Here is a 22,928-nt window from a genome sequence, read left to right as displayed (position 1 = left end):
ATAAATAGCTTTGTGAAAACTTAAACACAATCTAGTCATGCGTGCGTATTGGCGAGAAGAGTGACCTGTTGGGTTTGCGAGCTGTGTTCTGACGCGGTTATTATATGTATTTTTCATGTCAGTCACCTTATCTGTTTTCTCTGCATTGACATCCGCATATACGAAAAGGTTAAGTATAACAGCAGGTGTCCTAGGGTTGATTTCTTTTACAAGGTGTAAGACAACGCGCACTGTAATTGCCGCCGGCTGTTCCTTTTTCCACAGAGCACTTGTTCGTAGTAGCATATCACAAACATCATGTGCTTTGCATTTTGCATCTTTTACTTAGGAAAGATTGAAGTATTTGCCTTCTCAGAACCCTGTCATAAAAATTGGCAAATATCACATGCTCATCATAAAGGCTTCGAACGTACATTTAACATCAAGGAAGCACACTTCTTAAAAGCTCGCATCTTTCCACCTCCACAGCTCCCTGTACAAGTAACCAGTGCAGTCATCCCGACACTCGGAGGAAAACCAAGAAGCTCAAGGCAAAACTGCGAAAACAGCAGGATTTGAGCCGGAGGCTACAAAGAAGACTGCAGACGCGTCAAGCCCTAACGATTGAGGAAGTCATCCGGAGCGTCCGCTCACACGTGTCTCCAGCTGTTGCTGCATTTGTGGAGGCTCAGCTGAGGATGAACAATGTGAGCCGGTTTGGTTGCCGATGGTCAAGCCAAATCAAATCCTTTGCCTTAGGGCTCTACTTCCATAGTCCGAAGGGTTATAGGTACTGCAGGCGACTTCTCAGGCTGCCATCAGTGCGATCCTTGCAGTTATGACTTCAGCGTGTGCCACTAAGGGCTGGATTTTTCCCGGAAATCTCTGACCTTATAAAGAGACGAGCGACTAGCTTTTCCATGAGTGAAAAAGCCTGTTGCATTGTTTTCGATTAAATGCACATTAAAAAGGAACTTTCCTACAACCCATTGCGTGACAGGTTTGAAAGTCTTGAAGAATATAATGGTGTCCAAGGCAATAACCTCTGCAACAAGGCTCTTGTCTTTATGGCAAAAGGAATCAGAACGGCCTGGAAACAACCACTTGGTTATTTTTTTGCCCATCGAGGAACACCCGCAAGTATTTTGAAGGACCTTCTTTTGCAATGCTGCAAGTCCCTTGTGGACTCTGGCTTGCAGCCAGTAGCGGTAGTCTGTGACCAGGGAAGCCAGAACGTGTCCCTTTTTGCAAGCCTAGTCACCGCCGAGGAGCCGTATAGAGACATAGATGGAAGGCGGCTCTTTTTCCTTTTTGATGCTCCGCACTTACTTAAATGCCTCCGAAACATGCTATTTAAGTATGATTTCAGAGTAGGTGATCACCTTGTTAAGAGCCGTTACATTAGGCAGGCTTATGAAAAGGACCGCACGCACGAGATACGTTCGATTCCGAGGTTGAACGACAGACATTTTAACCTAACCTTCGCATCAAAGGTGTCTGTAAAATTAGCCGCACAAGTTTTCAGCAACCATTGTGCTGCTGCAATGTACACCCTGGTCACTTTTCAGGAGCTTCCCGCTGAGGCAATTCATACTGCACGATTTGTAGAAAGGATAGATCGCTTGTTTGACTGCCTTAACAGTTCACGCAAGGTTGCAAATACACCTTATGCATCTTCGATGTGCAAAGGCTCTGTTCACAGAGAGTTTCTGGAGGATTGTATTGCAGTCTTTGAAAGCCTGCAAGTAATTGGCTGTCCAAGGCAGCCGCCTTGCATACGCGGGTTCTGTTTTAGCATGCGGTCTCTTTTAATGCTCTTTGATTATCTCACAATTAATTATGGATTCTCTTATCTTCTGGCCAGACGATTAAATCAGGACGCACTTGAAAACAGCTTTTCCATTATCAGGTCCAAATCAGGCGCGAACACTAACACTACAGCTCGTCAGTTTCAGGCCGCTTCCAGGCATCTTTTGATAAATAACCTGTTCAAGCTGTCTGACAACTCTAACTGTGCCGAGGACATGACAACGCTGTTGGCAACTCTTCCTGCTGGCGTTTCGGCACCGTCTCCCGCTCTTGGTATCGGAAGCACAGTCCCGCTTAGTATTACATATGATTCTTCCTCAGATGAACTTTCGGACGTAGAGCAAAGTAACCTCGTTTATTTTTCTGGTTGGTTAGCGGTGAAATTTTTGAGGTTCCATGCCTGCGTCGGAACATCACAGAAATGTCTTCTGAGGGTAGAAGATGCGTCCTTTACTAAGGGCAACGAAGTTCTGCTTTATTTAAGCGTAAAAGGTACTGCGCAATCTGACTTTGGATGCCTCTCAGTTCCTTCGCCTCCATTCGTATCTTTTGTTGAAAGCTGCGAAAATGTTTTTCAGGAAGGCATCGGTAGCCTTTTCTCCATGGAGAGAGTAGGACATACGTTGTGTACGCATCTTCATGAGAAGGTAGAAAAGACACTCACCGTTTGTGAAGAGGATGTGTATAACGCCTTGTTCTCTCTCTTTACCCGAGTCAGGTTGCATTGGTTTGCACGAAAAAGAAATGTTGAATTTCAATGTGCACAAGTGAAGCGTCAAGCTAAGCAACAAGTCCAAAGGCTAAGCAGATGAAATTTTCCAGGGTATATGCCAGGCGGTGAGTGTGGCTGTGAGTCTCCTCACAAAGAAGGCAAACACATGTGAGAAAAAAAAAAAGCAGATTGGTATATAATTTGAAGGAGTAACATAGGAGTAACGTGATAGCTTGTATATAAGTAGTAAATTGTGCACTCTTTCTATGCTTTTTCGCGTACTATCGGATGGAACAAATATTCGGAGATGTGGGCGAGCAATCTGGTTCCGAAAAAGAAAACTTCCTTTAATGTCGACTTGTCGACTCTGGCTTGTCGAGGTGGCGCTCCGTGGCGGTGAAGTAAAGGGACACAGGTTGTTCTTTCTTTCTTATCCTGCCTTTCGCTTCTTAGCGCTGGCTTCGTGGCCTCACGCAATCGTAGCTCTCCTGCTGCATCATTATTTTTTGTTGTAGCATTTATGCGCAGTAAGGCTTGCACTATTTCGTGCAGTGTTGTAACAGTAAACACGTAGACATTTGCATATGTACACGGAGCGATATCCTCTTCTGAAAAGAAGCAAAATTTTGCCAATGTGTACTTGGGGGTTCACCAGTAGTAAAGGAGAGAGACGGGGCAATTTCTTCCTCTTCGTTTCTGTCCTGCCTTGCCATTTTACCATTGCATTTATTTAAGTGACAAATTTCCTTTCGTTTACAGATGAGTGGTAGGGCGCGACGTGATGCTCTCATAGTGCTAGTGGCGTGACCACCATTAACATCGGTGGGTTGACTGAGGAGTAAAATCCACGGCTGCTGCTCTGCGAAACACGATTTTCAATTAACTCGAGTCAGTGGACATTTGATGTTTTTATAAACTTCATATAAAGCATTTTTGTACTGTTGTGATGGAAGCTGGCGGATATAAAAACGACTAATGGAGTGAATCTTGCTGCAGAATATAGTCCTTTTTTCTCGTATACGCTCCTTATTTTGCATTACCATCACGACACGTTTCACTTGCTAATTGATTGATTGATTGGTTGATTGATTGATTGATTGATTGATTGATTGATTGATTGATTGATTGATTGATTGATTGATTGATTGATTGATTGGTGACTGAGTGTCGGTAATTCTGTCGCAGTCTTTTTATAAGGCATGTAAGTGTGAGTAATGAGACAAAAACAGCATAACTTGCTAAAAGCAACAGCTCGGAGCTGCTTGTTTCGTCGGGGCTCATGTTCTTCCGCCTGCTGTTATTGGAGTGCACCAGCCTTCTTTTCATTTCCCATTGCAAAATCTTTAGGTGCGCTTTACATTGCGCTTGTGCACAACATCAGATAGGCAAAGGTGTGATGGCGCGTTCGCGTGTTTTTTTTTTTTCTGCAATCCTGAAACAAAGGCGGAATATTGAGTAATACTTTTGAGATGTTGGAAACACATTGCTTTGTTTTAAAAACCTGTAAAATTAACCATATTAACAGTACAAATTGGCCACCCTCACAGTAAATTGAAATCTTTCTAGCCTACCTGCCGATCAAATATTATCAGGGTATATAGTAGTTCTAGATACACAAGCGGACGGTCGGTCTTTATTTTTGAGACGTGGACATTGGCGTCTCTATATATATATGTTATGGTTGTTGAGGTGATGTTCGGGATATTTTCTATTGTTGTAAAGCAGTTGCTATTGAGACGTTGATTGTGCGTCGTGCTATATGTTATCGGCAAGGCCAATGTATCGGCGCATAGTGCATGTTGTGTAGACGCACATTTTATATTTATTGTCCAGTCGGTGCTGATCGTGAACTTGTGTTGTGAATTTGAGTCATACCCGCCGTGGTTGCTCAGTGGCTATGGTGTTAGGCAGCTGAGCACAAGGTCGCGGGATCGAATCCCGGCCACGGCGGCCACATTTCGATGGGGGCGAAATGCGAAAACACCCGTGTACTTAGATTTAGGTGCACGTTAAAGAACCCCAGGTGGTCGAAATTTCCGGAGTCCCCCACTACAGCGTGCCTCATAATCAGAAAGTGGTTTTGGCACGTAAAACCCCATAATTTTTTTTTTAATTTGAGTCAATAAAATTGAAACGTTGTCGTAATTTTGGGCATGAACAGGCGTCATTTTTGCTTGTTACAACACAAGCGCACAAGCCACACAAGCAATGTACACTTTAAGATACCTGCGTACTGCGAAATAAATAAACAACGCTATAAATATGAGTGGTACGCTGCTGCTTTATTGCAGCTGAGGAAGCTGCAGGGAAGGCGATAAGACCTCCTTGTAAAACCCAGGCAATTTCAACGGCAGTATGGCAGTATGTGTAGTCAGTAGTGTATATCAGCTTAGAGATAGAAAGCTTACATTAACTTCAAGCGAACACCCCAAGGACTCGCGTCGGTTGCAATCGACGCGAGTCCTTGGCTATGCAGGCCTACGAAAACAATCTTAAGGTCAAATTTCGCGCCAGTGCCAACAAGATGACGTCACTTTCTTACCGGATATTGCGTCACATCCGCTGTGTTTCTTGTTCCGCCGGAAGTGTTCCCACCACATACAAATGGCGCTAAGCCCCATGAGCTGCTGATGAACCGCCATGTTTTGAACGTATGGGCTTCTATGCAAGCTTCGCTACCAGGTACATTTACCTTGTATCAGGTACGTCAGTACCTGGAAAGTTAGGAGCGTTGTGAACATCGTTGTTCTGGCTGTGTTGTGCCCCGTGTACTCGGCGATTCCTTGCTGTTGATATTGCGCGCAATGTGGTCTCGTGGTTGCTGACGTCGGAGAGTTCCAAGGTTGCCAGGTGGTGTGCCGGGCTCGTGCTGGAATCAGGCGGCTGATGCCATTAGGCTTGATAGGAGGCAGGGGGGTTGGCGGAGAACTTGTTTCGTGCAGGTAGGCGGCTCCAGGCAGGCTTTCGGCGGTCAGGGAAGGGCATACGGGTCCAGGTATCAGGTACGTCAGTACCTGGAAAGTTCGGAGCGTTGTGAACATCGTTGTTCTGGCGGTGTTGTACCCCGTGTAGTCGGCGATTCCTTGCTGTTTATATTGCGCGTAATGTGGTCTCGTGGTTGCTGACGTCGGAGAGTTCCAAGGTTGCCAGGCGATGTGCCGGGCTCGTGCTGGAAAAAGGCGGCTGATGCCATTAGGCTTGATAGGAGGCAGGGGGGTTGGCGGAGAACTTGTTTCGTGCAGGTAGGCGGCTCCAGGCGGGCTTTCGGCGGTCAGGGAAGGGCATACGGGTCCAGGTATGAGGTATGTCAGTACCCGGAAGGTTAGGAGCGTTGTGAACATCGTTGTTCTGGTGGTGTTGTGATAGGAGGCAGGGGGGTGTTATTGTGAAAGGAACGTTACATCCAGAGCATAAAAATTAAGAATACTGGTAGTGTGTTTCGCCGTTACACTGATTATTATCTTAAAGACCTGGATTTCCCGTTAGCCCACATTTCCGTCGATGTAAACAACCGCTTAAATTTGAATGCTAGGTTATTCGAAACGTTCTACGTATATAGCAATTGGCTTCAGGAACATTAGTGAATTTGAAAATTTGAAGTGTTGTGCTTATCGTATACAAGCTTTAATTCTCGCTGTGTAGTATGCATGCCCTTCGAGAGCTGTCGCTTATAGCCTTATTGAAATTCGTAGCTACAGTTTGGAGCACTGTGGAAGCTAGAACGCTTGCCCTGGCTCTCGAGAAAGTGTTTAAGCTGGAAGTGTAGGTTGAGGAGTTTGGGATTAGTCACACTAAGGCTTTATGCCGTAGAACGAAATTAAAAAAAAAATTAAATTATGGGGTTTTACGTGCCAGAACCACTTTTTGATATTGAGACACGCCGTAGTGGGACACTCCGGAAATTTCGACCACCTGGGGTTTTTTAACGTGCAGCTAAATCTAAGTACACAGGTGTTTTCGCATTTCGCCCTCATCGAAATGCGGCCGCCGTGGCCGGGATTCGATCCCGCGACCTCGTGCTCAGCAGCCCAACACCATAGCCATTGAGCAAGCACGGCGGGTATGCCGTAGAACTAGGAGTGTCAAAGGATAAAAAAAAGTGCATGTCTGTCAAGCGTGGGAAGCTGTTCATGTGGTAGAAGCTTGTGTGCGTGCGTGTGTGTGAATTCGCTCCTCAAAAGGGAGTATGTGTGTACTTGAGCTACTTCGTTGCTGGTGCTGTTTGCCAAAAATTGGCAAGAAAACAAAATAATCAATTTAACTTGAAATAATAAACTATGCAAAGCATGCTGGCACAGTGGCGACAGCATCATATGAGCATACAAACATGCAGCTGTGTGACAATCTTAATGCATGACTGCAACATCGGGAAGGGGGCTTTCTTCTTTTTCAGTAAGCAGCACAAAGTCCATATTTCGGCTATTCTAATGGAAACCAAAACGAAGCTTATTGCCAGTGATCTTGTCTTTCTTCTAGTAGCATTTGTTTATCTTGAACTTAAAGCGTCGTTTCTCAAAGGCCATGCACGTGATCGCAGTTTACCAATGCGCAGCCTTGGTGCCCTCCATCAAGAGCAAGCCACTTGCTTTCGCCTTCAGACAGATGGTTGATGTCTTGTTGGACTCAGTTATGAAGACAACATTGTAAGTAGATATTGGTGTGCAGTTTAATATAGTAAGTCGAATTTTAATTTAACACTCTGAGGCTCCTTGGCAGCCTAAGCTTGATAGCATGTGCAGTTGTGCGTGGTTTTAAATATTGCCGATGGTACAGTGCATACTGCAGGTATGACTGCTGATCCACATTATACACTTGCACTTTCTTGATGGCCTTTCTTAATGAGGATTTTTTCTTTGTGCAAAAATATTCATAGAATGGGGCATTGCAGTATCATATTCTTTATTGTGCATTCAGTGGTAATTTCGTATGACCTTCCTGCTACCAATTTATTTGCAGGAAAGGAAACACTCTGCAATGAGCTTGTTATTTGCTCATTGTATTACGCTCTTCTACTTTAATTTATTCTCACATAATTCTCAAAACCTTAAAATTTGAGCCGTTTTTATTTTTAATACTATATCAAAATCAAAGTGTGCCAGATTGCAATCTAGACTGCAAGGTAATTGAAGAAAAACAAGAAACCAGGACCTCTCGTGGGTGTTAAAAAATGTTCCTGCAGGCAGTGTGCCTGTTTCTTGTACTGAGCTAGCTGCTCAGGAAAATTGCAAGCATAATAAATTTCACACAGTTTTCCACGAAATAGCAGGCCTATCATTGTCTCTAAGCACAACCTTTCCTCATTTGCATCATGAAAATCTGTCTCCGGCTTAATTTGGGACAAGTTTTGAAAAATGAATGTTACATAATTTTGAAACTACACAAAGTATTGGTTGGGCCTAGACAGTTTTCAAACAACTTGACCATGTTGAATCTAGGCATTACAAGACGAGAAAAAAAAACATGCACAGGCGCACTCATTCGATCAAATGCGATGCTTATGGTCATTTCCTACGTGGCAAAATGTACTTTTAAGCGAGAGAGGGTGGGTACAAAATTTACAACCATTGCGACGCATGCTGGTATGGCGACACACGATGAGAAATGGGTGTGGCTCTGCGGTTCATTGAATATGCGAACACTTATATACAACCCTCCCCCCCCCCCCCCCCCCCCGCGGCAGCGAGAGGTAACCGTGCAGTATGTTTTGGTCGGTAAAGATGATTGTTTTAGGAGACAAGAAATTTCAGGCGCTAGTTGAGAGGCTACAATAGAAAGAAGGACCATGTAAATAGTCGCAGACCAACATAAACTGCTTTGGAGGGACATCACAGTTTAGAGCATGAAGCAGAAATTGGGAGCATGAGGAAGCATCATAAGCTTAAATAAGGGAATAATATTTGTCAGCGTATTGCCAAGCTAACCCATTGAAAGAGGTGGCGTGCTTTAAGGAAAATAGTTGACAACACCTGCTAAATTTTCCAGGAAAGTATGCCGAAATGCCAGTCCTTACTAAATCAGTGTAAATAAGAAATACACAGTAAATTTTAGAATACACAAAGGGTCTAATAAACTGCATTGGAGAGTTGGAGATCATTGGATTGGATGCATGTATTGCAGGGCAAATGAGAATGCCAGCGGGGGTTTCCTCATGTTCATTTTGTGTGCATTCTCTGTAAAACTGTACTCTTTGTCTCCTAGTGTAAGAATTTGTGTAAAAACAATAATTTTTTTATGTCTTGGGCATCTGTCTTAATGTGCCATATCCCATAAGGTTGTCAGCTGCAGCACTAAAAAAGTGTAATGCACAGATAAATTGCAGATTTCATGTCAATTTTATATTAAGGTCACATACACACTCCTGGACAAGTGTCTGTTGTTGAGAGATGTCATTGGTGGTGTTTTTAAGTTTTATTCCCTCTCATTTTCTATGGTGAAAAGGTTACTGTAAATTTATTTTCTTTTGCTGCTGTATGTGCCACATTGTATTTACAGTGACATAGTGGTTTAGTGTTCACGGTAACATGCAATTCCTAAATTTGTAAAATAAGAATTTCTCCTACCTTTCACTTGTCTTGCCCAGTTGCCTGAGCTGTGCATTGTGCCTAGTCCCATTAATTAAGATTGTTATTTTCAGGAGCTTGTTGCCATCAAATTTTCCGCAGTGTACATGTGTAATTGCACAGACTGAACTCATGATTCTCTTCTTATTTTGCTAATGCAGGATGCAAGATTCCAGCATAGCCATGCGCTGCATTTATTGGTCAAGAAGCTCAGAGAATGGAGTCCCTGCACCTCGTGGTTAACCATGAACAGTATTTTTTTCTTTTTGAAAGTTAAATGCCATTTGCTGCATCAATTGCATTTCTGCACCTCAAATGTGTACCATATTTTTTCTAATTACGAATCAATTAATATATAATGTTCAGTATATTTATAATGTTTGATACAACCATTTCTTGCTTGCAAGTGTTAATTGCGATATTAAACTTTAACTTATGCATGCCTGCCTGTGCCTGTGTTCTTGTAGTAACCAGAGTATGGCTGATTTAATAAACCATATTTGCTCATTTGCATACTCGCCTGCTACAGCAAGCCCTAATCTTGCAGTACCGCATCTAAGTGCAAATAATTTAGAAATTTACAATGTGTTTTAAAACACTGTCCCTCTTTTGTGCTCAGCCAAATTGCTTAATGAACAGAGGTTTGTTTTTATCAGGCCTCCATTGATACTGCACTTTGCACCAAAATAGTAGTAAATTTGTTATATTCAGTCTTTTGTTTTGTAGTAAGAAAAGAACCCATCTTAAATCTAGATATTGTTAGCAGACCCGTGCCTTCGGGTCACAAAACAAAAATTTATAGAAACCAGAACTGTAATGAGAAAATCTTTACCCTTAGAAAACCTTACCTGTAATGAGAAAACCTTTAGCCCAGAGAACTCTTGTTTCACAAAAGAAAAAAAAAACTGCTTTGGCACTAAAAATTCTACATATTTAATGAATACATTGTTGTGCCAAAAAAAAATAGACTTGGGAAGGAAAAGTACGAAACGACTTCCTTCCCAAGTCTTTTTTTTTTTCTTTTTTTGGCGCAACAATGTATTCATTAGATCCCAACCAACTCGCCAAGCAACAAGTTCTACACTTCTACATATTTTTCGTGCTCAAGTAATCTTGTTGGAAAGAGAAAATTAGCAATAATGCTCCTGGCTTAAACCTTATTTAAAGCACGTCTATGCTTGGAAGATATTGTTTCAGTCTCAGAAATGTTGGCCAGTTATGCCTTACATCGACTTTCTAAACTTTTGATGATGCTTTGCCATTACATTGGTGTACAAAATAATAGGTGTGTTTCATCTGTGTTTGCTCTGCATTTCATTTATTTCCCTAATTCACCTTGCAATATCCTTTTTTTTTCATGGCATCAAAACTTGAATTTTCGTTGATTAGAGCTTAATACTGAAAATTTATTCCTTTATGTGGCCCAAAACACTGCGAGGTCAGTATTTAAGTGCAGCTATTCATAGTTTCTTCTCTAACAAGAACAGATTTGATGAATATATTTTTAAATACCTTTGTGGGAAATGTACATGTTCTTGTACTTGCCAATCTGTTTGGTGATTGTGCATGTTTAGATTTCATGCGATTTATGTGTATATTGTACTCTGTATTGTGGCATGCAATATGTATATTTAAATTTTTCTTGAAAATGCAGCATATATCTTACCATTCTGTGTTGCATGTTATATGGATCTGGAAACCGTGATAACCGTTGGTGCTGATATACATGCTCAAAAGTGTCAAATTTGCTAGGGCAACATATAGCTGTTGTGTATGCCCATCGAAGCTTCAAGGCCGGCAGTTGGACGGCCTTGAAGCTTGAACCTTCTGGCACACACTAGAGTTACGCGTGGATGGCTGCGCACATTAGTAATTGAAGGCGTGTACTGCCGCACCTGCCTTCCATACACCACAAATAAAAGGGTGTACACCCTTCCAACATTCACATAGGTGGGTGTTAATGTAGACTAGCACCCTTGCCCCCTAAATATATTTTGCTGGACACCCTACCTCTAGGGTGCTGTAATTGCATCCCAACTGTAGGGTGTAGACAACAGCACCCTTGGGGTATCTGTCTGGGGACAAACTGATTTACACCCTTAAGGGTGTTAAAATGTTTAGTGTGTAGAAAACTTTTTCATGCTAAACAGAAGTACATTAACTAGCGACTTGTTCCCCGCTGTAGATAAAAAAATCATAATTGAGTGTGTATTTTCTGAATTCGCGCAACCTTTCGATATCGTCTCGCATAACGTCTTCCATAAATGTCTTGACTAAATGTAGATCCTAACACTTTAGGCTGAATAGAGTGATTATACTAGTACAAACTTCCACAGTTGTCAACGGCGGCTTACGGTCGAAGTACTTGCGTCAGTACTTTAATCCCGGTTCACAAGTAATACCGGCTTTCGTTTCGCAAGTTGGCACCAACATTGAAGATTTTCGGTCGCTGCTCAATTTTGTACCGGAAACGGCAAACACCCTCATGCTTCTGGTTGGTACAAGTTGTAGCCAGGAAGGAAGAGCTAGACGGCCAAACGAAGGGTCACATACGCACAAGTTTAATGGTCTCTCAGACGTGTTCTATCTCAGGAAGAAAAGCACTTGCTGCCAGATCACCAATCACGCGCAGTCACGGGGAACTATATCTCCCCGCCTTCACTAAATGGCAATGGCAATGTACAACATCTCTCCAAAAGAGCAAACGAAGTTTGCTGCACCAGGCGTCTCCACTTCTAGTATGCATGTGGGAAGTGTCTTGGCAACATGAACGGCCGTCTGCTACACCGTCCCTGTTACAAACACTTTCTGCGTTGGTTTTAGGAGGGGAAAAGCGAACTAGCTGGGTCCTGTTCCTGCGTACAGCACCACTGTCGGCTGGGGCTTGCGCTGTCGCTTTGTACTTGAGGTCTGTCAGCCAGACGTCATCTCCGTAGAATAGCTCCGGCAGGTCACGGACTCCGTGACATCTGCCGAAGTCTTTCCATAGATGTTTCCGGTACTGTGCCTCGAACTTCCGAAGACTCTCTTGTTCCGCCAGTTTGGGTGTCAGCTTGCTGGAACTAAGAAGAAGCTTGGTTGTTAGTCGATGACCCATCAGTAGTTCCGCAGAGCTACACTCATTCTTCAAAGGAGTCGACCTGTAAGCTAGAAGCGTCAAGTAAGGGCTTTCGTCTTTGTCATGGAAGTCTTGATAATTTTTACCGCAGCCTCACCAAGTCCATTGCTCTGAGGGTAGTGAGGGCTTGAGGTATTGTGCTTGAAGATGTAGTCCTGGGCGAAGAGTGAAAACTCAGTCGACGACAAATGTGGGCCGTTGTTGGAAACCACTTCCTCGGGAATCCCGTGGTGTGCAAAAATTTACTTGCAGTGGTTGACTACAGCTGCGGACGTAAGCTTCTCGAGCCGAGCCAGCTCTGGGTATCTTGAATAATATTCTGTTGCTATCAACCACCTCTTATAGTAAAACAAGTCCATTGCAATGCGTCGCCAGGGTTTTTCTGGAAATTCGGAACTTTTAGCGGCATTTTCCTGTTACTTGTTTCGACGCATTGCTGACATTACTTCACCAGGGACGTGACATCAGCTCCTATAGCGGGCCACAAGACACAATCTCTGGCTCGAGCAAGTGTCTTTGTTATGCCGAAGTGTCCTTCATGTAAGAGTCGTAGGACTTCGTTTTGGGAAGAGGCAGGGACCACAACTCGAGCAGCGTAGAGGAGTAAATCGTTCTCGAGAGTGAGCTTGTGTCGATGCCTGAAGAAGGGTTTGAGTTACCCTGGTAAAGCTCACCTTGAGGGCCACTCTTTTTTCTTGCTCCACCGGCGAAGTTGTGCACAAACGGGGTCTGTTTGTTGGGATGCTTTTAACCATTGAAAGCAGTGCTCCATTATGAGAGAAGTTTTCAAAGACCATACGTAAGCTTCCTCGCTTTCTTAGAGCTTAGAGTTCTTCGGAGGCACTCTGTCTCCAGCTAGAAGGTCTTTGCCAGGAACGTATGCAATCTCGTACTGGTATCGCATCGTTCTCATCTTTAGCCTCTGTAATCAGGGTGTCAGGTCGTCAAGGTTCTTCGAAGCGGAGGTGGGAACCAAAGTCTTATGGTCCGTCTCCAGCTTGAACAGCTTGCCGACAAGGCAATCGCCAAACTTGTAACATGCCCAGACTAAAGCAAGACCCTCTTTCTCGATTTGAGCGTAACGCTTCTCGGTCTCTGACAGTAATCGTGAAGCATAAGCGATGACAGAAAACTTGCAATTCGTTTGCTTCTGCCGAATTATTGCACCAAGTCCGAAGAACGATGCATCTGCAGTGACGATCGTTTTCTTCATGGATCGTAAACTCCAAGGGCAGGGCTAGACGAGAGCACCGACTTCCATCTGCTGAACGCCTGCTGTTGTGGAGCGTCCCAAGCAAACTCTTGCTTCTTTGACAGCCAAAGATTAAGGTGTTGCAGGACTTCAGAGAGATTGGGAACGAATCTGGCGTGGTATATTGTCATTCCGAGAATTGTCTGCAGCTCAGTCCTGTTTCTTGGGCTTTCCATTTTCATAATTGCTTCAACTTTCTTTTCGTCGGGTCGTATTCCGTGTTGGTCTAGCCAGTGTCCAAGGCCCGTGAGGCCCTGGACATTAAACAAGCATTTGGTTTCATTTATTCTCACTACGGCCTTGACGAGTAGCTGCAGCACATTTCTGAGTGTCTCATTGTGCTCATTCTCATTCGAACCCCAGATAAGGATGTCGCCCATGTAACAGGCAACCCTACTGATGCCTTGTGAAATGCATGACATCTGTTTCTGAAAGCGTTCAGGAGCAAACGTAATTGCAAACGGTAATTGCTTGAAATAGAAGTGGCTAAAAGGTGAGATGAACGTGGTGAGCTTTTTAGAACCCTCACAAAGTTTAATTTGCGAAAATCCAAAATTAGTGTACAGTTTGGAGAACACTTTAGCTCCATGAAGAAGTCCGAGAGCGTGCTCCACGGAAGGAATAGGATGCCATTCACTCAGAACATGCTCAGACATGGCGGTTCAGTTCTGTGATGTCCACGCAGATTCGCGCGTTTCCGGAGGGCTTTGGGACGATTAACATTGGTGCACACGACTCGGTCGGCTCAAGAGGTGATATGACGCCGAGTTTCTGCATTCTTTGTATTTCCAACTTTGTCCTTTCGTATAAAGAAATCGGGATGCGCCTCGGAGAGCTGAGCGCGAAAGGTTTCGCGCTACCTTGCAGCTGAATTCGATGTTCCTTGAGCGGCTTGGCGAGTCCCTGGAACAATGCTGGAAATTCTTTCGGATTGATTTTCTCAGCAATGGCGTTGACAAATGTCGACACCGGGAGTTCTTTGATCGCTGGCTTGCCAAGCAACGGAGTGCGGACCTCATCTAAGACGTAGAGATTCTGCGTAGTCGTACGGTGGCGGTAGATGAGCTCGAGTTGTGCGGCTGGAAGAGGCTTTCCGTGTGGACCATGTAGCTGGCGAGGAGGAGCTGAGAGAAAAGGTCTGTCCTTGAATGTCTGGAATACTTGCTTCGGGACGACTGTTTCGTCGGTGCGAGTGTGAATTTTGAAGTCTACTGGCTGGTTTTGAACCAAGACTGTTGCCTCCCACGTTCAAGCATCCGACGTCTTGTTTACTCCGCGGAATCCTGCTTATAAATTGACTTGTCGCGCTTCGACACATTCGAGGCGCCGCGAACTGCATACGGAGGCATAATGACCCTGTTTCCGGCAATTCCTGCAGACTTCCGTGCGTGCTGTGCGCAGAGTACGAGGGGGACGTTCTTGACCGCACCAACGGCTAGCTTTCTGCATGCTGTTTTTACCGGAGGATGAAGATGGCTTGTGGAACCAATGTGAATAACTGCCCCTTTTGTCCTGTTTCAATCTACCCCAACTGGATTGGGGAGCGGACGCCACTTTGTTCCCACATGGCACTTCCTGGCGTAGCTCGACTTGTTGCTGACGGACGCTCTCGATGTGGCGGACGGACGGAGGAGCCTTCTGAAGAGTGAGGTATGTGTCAAGCTGTAGCCTGGCGGATAGCTGCTTGAAGAAAAAACCAGTCACAAAACACAAAACACAAAAAGAGAGGTTTGCACCACAACGACTGTGTTTCGTGGCTGGTTCTTTCCTTCAACTATATACCAACTGGCCCGGATTTTAACCCTTCTGCCCAGCTGCTTATCTTTTATCCCAACTAGGAGGCGGTCGCGCACTAACTCTTCTCGAAGAGCGCCGAACTAGCAGTCTTTAGAAAGTGTGAAGCGCAGTAACAAAATATTCGGCTGACTCACCGTCTTGTTGCACTCTGGTGTTGAATCTGGCTCGTTCAAAGATGGCGTTGCGTCGCCGATAAAGTCTTTGTCGAACTGCTCAACGACTGTGTCGAATTTCTTGGAGTTCTCTTCAGAGAGAGCAAAGGTGGCGTAGATTTCCTCGGCTCGCTGGCCCATGATGCAGAATAGCGCGTCTAATTGATTCTTCTCGCGTTTAACGCACAACTCTGAAGATGTTCGGAAACGTTCAAATCCTTGTTTCCACTTGGGCCACTCGTTCGCCGACGAAAAGTTGGCGTCCGGCGGTTGAATTACGAAAGACGCCAGGGCCTGGAACGTTGACCGTTTCGTTGATGGCATCGTCCTTCGCACGGAGAAGGACTAGGGGCCGATGTCCGCTGGTTGAACCTGTTCTCACACCATCATCATCATCATTTATTATCCCTTAAGGGCCCTGGATTGGGCATTACATAAGGGGGGGGGGGGGTTAACAAGAGAAGTATTCACATGGTCATATAATTATAAAACGAAATAAAAAGGCAGACAGGCAAAGTAACGTTATACATTGTTATGGAACCGTGGTTGAAGGCAAAGACGGAAAAAAAAACGAAAATAACACCCATGCAGTTGATCTCCGCATATGTTTGCAATTGAATAAAAAGGTTACAATACAATTCAATATAAAATTCAATTCAATACAACATTCAATTCAATACACATATATATACACACAAGTCAAAGCAGAAAATGTGACATATATGTTATGTCCCATCTTAGGGAAGAGCCACAAAGTGAAATACGCGTTGGAATATGAGAAAAGCAGGAAATGTTTACCGATTACGAGATTATTTGGCAAAGTGAGCCGATATTAGCTGCCTGAATTTTGAGTTGTCACGTTCATTCACTAATGGTTCTGGAATCGAGTTCCATTCTTCAATCGCCAATGATAAGAAGGACTTATTAAATGTGTTTGTCGAACCAGTTATGCGTTGTACACTCATAGAATTGAAAAGACGAGGTGATGTCCGTACAGGCGGCACTAAAAGGGAGGTTCTCAGGTCAGGGCGATTATAGTATAGATTTTGAAACAGGCATAGCCGTGAAATCTTCCTTCGATGAACTAATGATTCAAGATTAATGGATGATTTAATGGCACTAATGCTAACCCGTCTATTATATTCGGAAACGATGAAGCGAGCCGCCCGATTCTGAATGCTTTCAAGTGATTCAATTAGATATTGCTGGTGAGGACTCCATATTGCGCTGGCATATTCAAGTTTCGGCCTAACGTATGCCTCATAGGCGAGTTTTTTGATATAACTTGGGGATAAAGAAAGGGCACGCTTAATGAAACCAAGTCTTTTGGATGTCTCTGCCACTAATTTCGTGATGTGTTCAGACCAGTTGAGTTTGTCAGTGATAACAACACCTAAGTATCGGTACGATTCAACACGTGATATGGCAGTGGAGTTTAACGAGTATGAAAAGTTAAAGGTGGAAAGCTTTCGAGATACTTGCATGCTCTTGCATTTGGATATGTTTAGATTCATCAGCCAGGTGGTGCACCAAGTTTCTATTATATCAAGGTCTTTCTGGAGGAGTCTCTGGTCAGAGGTGGTAGTTATGCGACGATAAAGAACGCAATCGTCAGCGAAAAGGCGAATTGTGGAGGAGATGTCTGCAGGAAGGTCGTTGATAAAGACTAAAAATAAGAGTGGTCCAAGGACAGAGCCTTGGGGTACGCCTGAAATGACTTTGGAGGTTTTGGAGCGGTGGTTGCCGATAACAGTAAACTGAGTGCGGTCTGAGAGGAAACAAGAAATCCATGACAATATTAAGGGATCTAGAGAGAGAGAGGAGAGTTTAGCCATAAGACGTTGATGTGGAACCCGGTCAAAGGCCTTAGAGAAATCCAGGTAGAAGATATCAGTTTGAAAAGATGAATCTAAATTCAGGTGAAGGTCGGTAGTAAACTAGAAAAGCTGGGTATCGCACGAAAATCCAGAGCGGAATCCATGTTGTTTGGTAAAAAGGAAGGAGTACCTGTCCAGGTGAGAGCAGACTTGTGAGTATATGATGGGTTCCAGCATTTTACAAGCAATACATGTTAATGAAATTGGTCGATAGTTTGATGGATCGGAGCGGTCACCAGCCTTGAAAACCGGGACAACCTTACTTAATGTCCAGTCATATGGAATTGCTGAACTTGAAAGTGATTGACCAAAAATTATTTGTAATATCTGGCATGAAATATCTCTTGTACCTTTTAGTATCTTGGTAGTTATGTCATCCGGCCCGGGAGCGCTTGATGGCTTCAAGTTATCAATGAGTTTAGCTATGCCTTCGACTGAAATGGAAATTGGAGGCATCTGGCTGAAATTATGACTGGGATAGCTGGGTACGTTTAGCACTGGTTCCCGAGTAAAAACTGAAGAAAAGTAAGTGTTGATGACATCTGCGCAATGATTTGAGGCGACGTGCGAGCCATCTTGGTCGTGCAAGATTATATATTGAGGCGAGTTTCGGTTTGGCAACAGGATATTCCAGAACTTTTTAGTGTTATTCCGAATGATGTTATGCAAGTCTTTATGGAAAAATTTATTTTTGGAATGCCTCAATAGATTTGTATAACCCCGGAGGCATTCAAAGTACTTGTCCCATTTTGAAGCAGAGGCAGAATTTTTGGCAGCTCGGAAAAGTCGTTTTTTTTTTCCTTAACAACCGTCGACGGCCGTTAGAAAATCAGTGCTTATCAGCATCTCCGCGAATACAGATCAGCGGGACATATGTTTCCATGAGCGAAAGTATTTTTTGCTTGTAAAGTAACCAGTTACTATTAACGGTTCGGTTGTGAGCAGTTTTACTAAAGTGATAAAGAAACGCCTCCAGTTCAAGGGTAATTTGCGCATAGTCGGCTTTGTTACAGTCGCGAATATATATGTCCGCTGGTAGAACCTGTTCTCACACCATCTTGTAGTCAGGAAGGAAGAGCGAGACGGCCAGACGAGGAGTCACATACGCACACGTTTAATGGTCTCTCAGACGTGTTCTATCTCAAGAAGAAGGAGAGCACGCGCTGCCAGATAACCGACCACGCGCAGTCACGGGGAACTATGTCGCCCCGCTTTCACTAGATGGCAGCATGTACAACACCAATGACATGGTGTCGATTACTGGAGCAGCAGGATTCCAGAGGTACCGATCTCTGCTTTAGCTGATTATGAGGACCATGCCGAATACCTATCTCTAGAATTTATGCTACGCTCATCCTTCCTCGTTTTACCAACCATCGCAGTGGTAACCACAACCTTTATATTGTCAGACGCTGCAACCGGGAGGCCAGCTATTTCAATCGATTGCTATGTGTATTCTGCTATGGCTCAAGAAAAGTTTTCTTCGTGGATCACGGTTTTCAATATCTGCCCCCAGGCAGAATCTCTGCCGACGGCCTCCATCCGGGCTTCGAAGGTGTCGCGGTCATTGCTAGACACATTCGCGAACTTTGCTGCAAGCACCTCGACAACGACTTGTCAATGTGGTGTGAATTCGCGTCGGGCGACCCCTCCGATGGTGCCACCCAGAACGTCCTACTCTCAACCTTCTTCAGACGCCACCCAAGGCTCTCCTGTCACGAACCGTATGAATCGTTGTTAAAAAAGTAAACAGACCACAACGTCTGTGGTCGCGGCTACCCTCCCCGCAAGCACTCCACTCGAGAACTACCAGTCCCCAGCAAATCTCTTCCACATGTTCCTTCTGGAGCATTATTAAAAGTTAGAAACGTTTCTGAGAAAGGCATCCGTTCTGAATTGCATGTCACCATATTGTCCTCATACTTGAGCGCAGCTGTAGTCCGAAAAAGCTTACAGCGAAGACTGAAACCGACCACCTCGGAACTTTCCGCTTATAACAAAACGAGTGGCAACAGGTATTAAATAACGCCTTGTTGAAGTTAATGCGTGTAGTTGTTGATCACTAGAAATCGTGTATATTACGCCTTCATAGCGAAGCGCCTCACTATGCGCTTAGGGACGCGTCAATCAGAATACTTGGCAGCCTCCAAATATAGTAAGGAGAACAACTTATGCGTACTCAAACGGAATAAGTTTATTTGCGACGGCGCAGTGCCTTCTGTATGTATTGCTAATAGAAATAATGTCCCCGTTCAACCATTATTTACATGTAAGGCCACTATACGGACCAAATTGTTGTAAACCTTTCCGCGGTTACTCTTTCCGGTGGTCATATATAAGTGCCTTCCCGAAGGGTCTTACTTTCCGCCCAGCCTCAGGTGGATTCAGTGAATTTCAGTTTTTAAAAGACGTACAAAACTTCGCTCGAAACTTGCGCTTTAAAGAGAGCTTGCATGACCGTGAGAGTCATCGCGAGACTGGACTACCTGTGCCCACACCCAAGCACTGGACACCACCGCTGCAGCGCGATAAATGTCTAGATTTGTACATCACTGCTGTAAAGCGTGATATCATCGAGGCGTACAAGACCCGTGTTCTTTACCGACCGAATCTGACGAAGGAGGAAAAACAGCGCTAGAATAATTTGGCAATAATCATGACGTTGTTATTAAACCTGCAGGTCAGGGAGGAGCAATTATTATCCTTAATAAGCAGGATTATTTATAGAGGAAGCTACCAGACAACTCTCGGACGCCAGTTTCTACGAAGCACTTCTGAACGACCCAGCGGATAATTGTAAGACCATTTTGGAGGATACGCTTCTGAGACTACTTAAAGAGAAAAAGCTCGATGAAATAACCGCTCGGGTGCTTATACTACTTATTCCTGTGACTGGTAAATTTTAATTGCTCCCGAAGATTCACAAACAAGGTAACCTGGGCCGCCCGATTATTTCCAGCGCAAGCACTACACTGAGAATCTATCACGCTACGTAGACTCTCTTGTTAATCATATTCCCGGAACATTTCCGTCATTTGTAAAGGATACCAATAACTTTCTTCAAAATATATAAAATCCTGCCATTCCGCATAATGCAATCCTTCTAACGCTCGACGTCACCTCTCTTTATACTAACATGCCGCATGCCGATGAAATTGCAGCAGTTCTTAAGACTTATGAAGATTCTGAGTTCGAGAAGCCTGTTGATAAAGAAACCCTGGGATCGCTGTTAAAGCTTATTCTTGAGCTCAATAACTTTGAATTTAATAATTTGCATTACGTTTAGATCAGCGGTACTTCAATGGGAACTTGAATAGGCCGAAATTACGCTGATATCTTCATGGGTGCTCTGGAAAATTATTTTCTATCCCGCACTAAACGACAACCTTCCGTTTATAAGCGCTTTATTGACGATACCTTCTTGATTTCGGCACACGGGGAAGCTAGCCTGTTAAAAGTTCTTCAATCCCTTTCATCCTTCATTTTTCACACAATTACTCGTCATCTTCGGTGAACTTCCTGGATGTCACAGTTACGTTGTCCCAAGGTAAACTATTGACAAAACTTTATAGCCAACCTACTGATAGAAACCATCTTTTACATTTCCAGACCAGCCATGGACGATATTGGAAAAACCGGTATCCCCTACAGTCAGGCTACCGCTTCAAGCGATTGTGTTCCGATCGCAAAGATATTATTTATAATTTCGAACAACTCAAAAATGCTCTCGTTAAACGGCAGTATGCATCAGATTTAATTGACGACGCCATATGCCGAGCAGGTCAATTAAACAGAGGCGATATTCTTAGCGGAAACCGTTTAGCCGAAAGACGTACCAACACCAATATTGTGATAACATTCTCGGCATCAGCGCCAAAAGTTTCTTTTATATTGAAAGGCCACCACAATATCCTTTGCCCAAAGTCAACATCTTTTAGATATCTTTTCTGAAGAACACACGTCTGGCGTCGTGTACCGACGTTGTAAGAACTTCCGCGATATGGTTAACATCCTCAAAATTCGATGCGCACAAGGCGTCCTGCTTCGCCCAATGCAGCAAAGCACGTTGCAAGGTGTGTGCGCATGTGCAAACCACAGAAAGAGTGATTAGTGCGATCTCAGGCATTACCCTAAAAATTCGCGGATCCTTTAATTGCGATGCCTCGAATGTTGTATGCATGCTTGAGTGCGCAGTCTGCAGAAAACAGTATATTGGCCAAACAAAAACCTCGTTTCGAATACGCTGTAATAACTACAGATCGCAAGCTAATACGCTTCCTAACCTACCATTATCACCAATATCAAGACTATGGCATTCTTTCGAAAAACTGAGGGCAACTATGCTTGAATCAAGCGTTCATTCCCATCACGATCGTGAAGTCCGCGAGTCTTACTTAATCTATAAGGTTAGCACCGTGTCATCTGGAATTAACGAAAGCACAGGCACACTAACAAGCGTGCCTACTAAGCATCCTTGACCTTAGCCATGACTCCATATGTTTACCATTAGACGGAGATTTTTTTTAAAACCCTTCTTTCTTCTTTTCTTCTTTTTTTGCGCAGTTACGTCAATTTTATGTCGCTAATGTCCGCACGACACAGTATTGCACCGACCACATGCCAAAAGAAGTCCTCATCATACATGGCGACCATCACTTTGGCGCTTACTGAGCATAACCTGAATTCTGGCTGCACTGTCGCACAGCGCTTTATTATCTCTACGTCTTTATAGATTTCGAGTGGTTCGCATTGTGGTGTCTAGTGAACTAACCATTCATTTTTGCACTGTATGCCACGTGCGTGCAACATTTCTGCTTTTCTTTCTTTCTTTTTTATCTCGTGCGGTTTGCATTGCAATACATGGTAAACTAACGATTGATCTCTTTGCTGTGTGCCACGTGGTTGTTGTGCTGCCACCTCCGCTTATATTACGTGATTGGTTTCGGCCGGAACATGTCCCAATACAGTTTACTTTGAAGTGTATCTCTTTTGTCACGGGTGATCTCGTTGTACTGTCGCGACTACTTAATGTGTGTCAATATCTGTAATGTTGAATGTCCTATCACTGACCGTATGACCATCTGCGCTGATGGTATCGCTATTTTTATGTTGTTTTTCTCGTTTTTATTATTTTGCACAACGCTATAGCATGTGTTGCGCGTTTATAAAGAAACCCAAAGGCATTCACTCGTTACTTTGACAAAGGCTAGCCCACTAGCCGAAACTTTAGTAAAATAGACGGTGCAAATCCAACGTATGTCATACTCTCGTTTTGTTATATTATATATATATATATATATATATATATATATATATACAGCTTGCCTGTTGTAAAGAAATCTTCCATTAAACATTTCGTTGATGAGTGCTTCTTAAATCGGCAAATCAACTAACGACGATTTTACATTGTCCAGTGAGATAAATAAGCTCCCGTCTTTATGTGACCAATGCTTGATTAGTTTTAACATTTCAAGGTGTAAAACAATGAGACTATCGCGTCCTCTTAAAACCCTATTCCGCCTTCCTCATACACCCTCAACTATGCACTTATAATATCTGTTTCCATTTATTGACCTTTTCACGAGCAGTAAAACAGCGCTAAAAACGGGACAAGGAGAGGGACACAGACAACAGCACTGACTAACAACCAAGTGTCTTTATTCTTTCAGTCA

The sequence above is a fragment of the Dermacentor andersoni genome, chromosome 10 (genome assembly GCF_023375885.2).
Source record: "Dermacentor andersoni chromosome 10, qqDerAnde1_hic_scaffold, whole genome shotgun sequence".
Lineage (NCBI taxonomy): Eukaryota > Metazoa > Arthropoda > Arachnida > Ixodida > Ixodidae > Dermacentor > Dermacentor andersoni.
The sequence above is the reverse complement of the archived record's forward strand: the minus strand, read 5'-3'. Positions refer to the sequence as shown.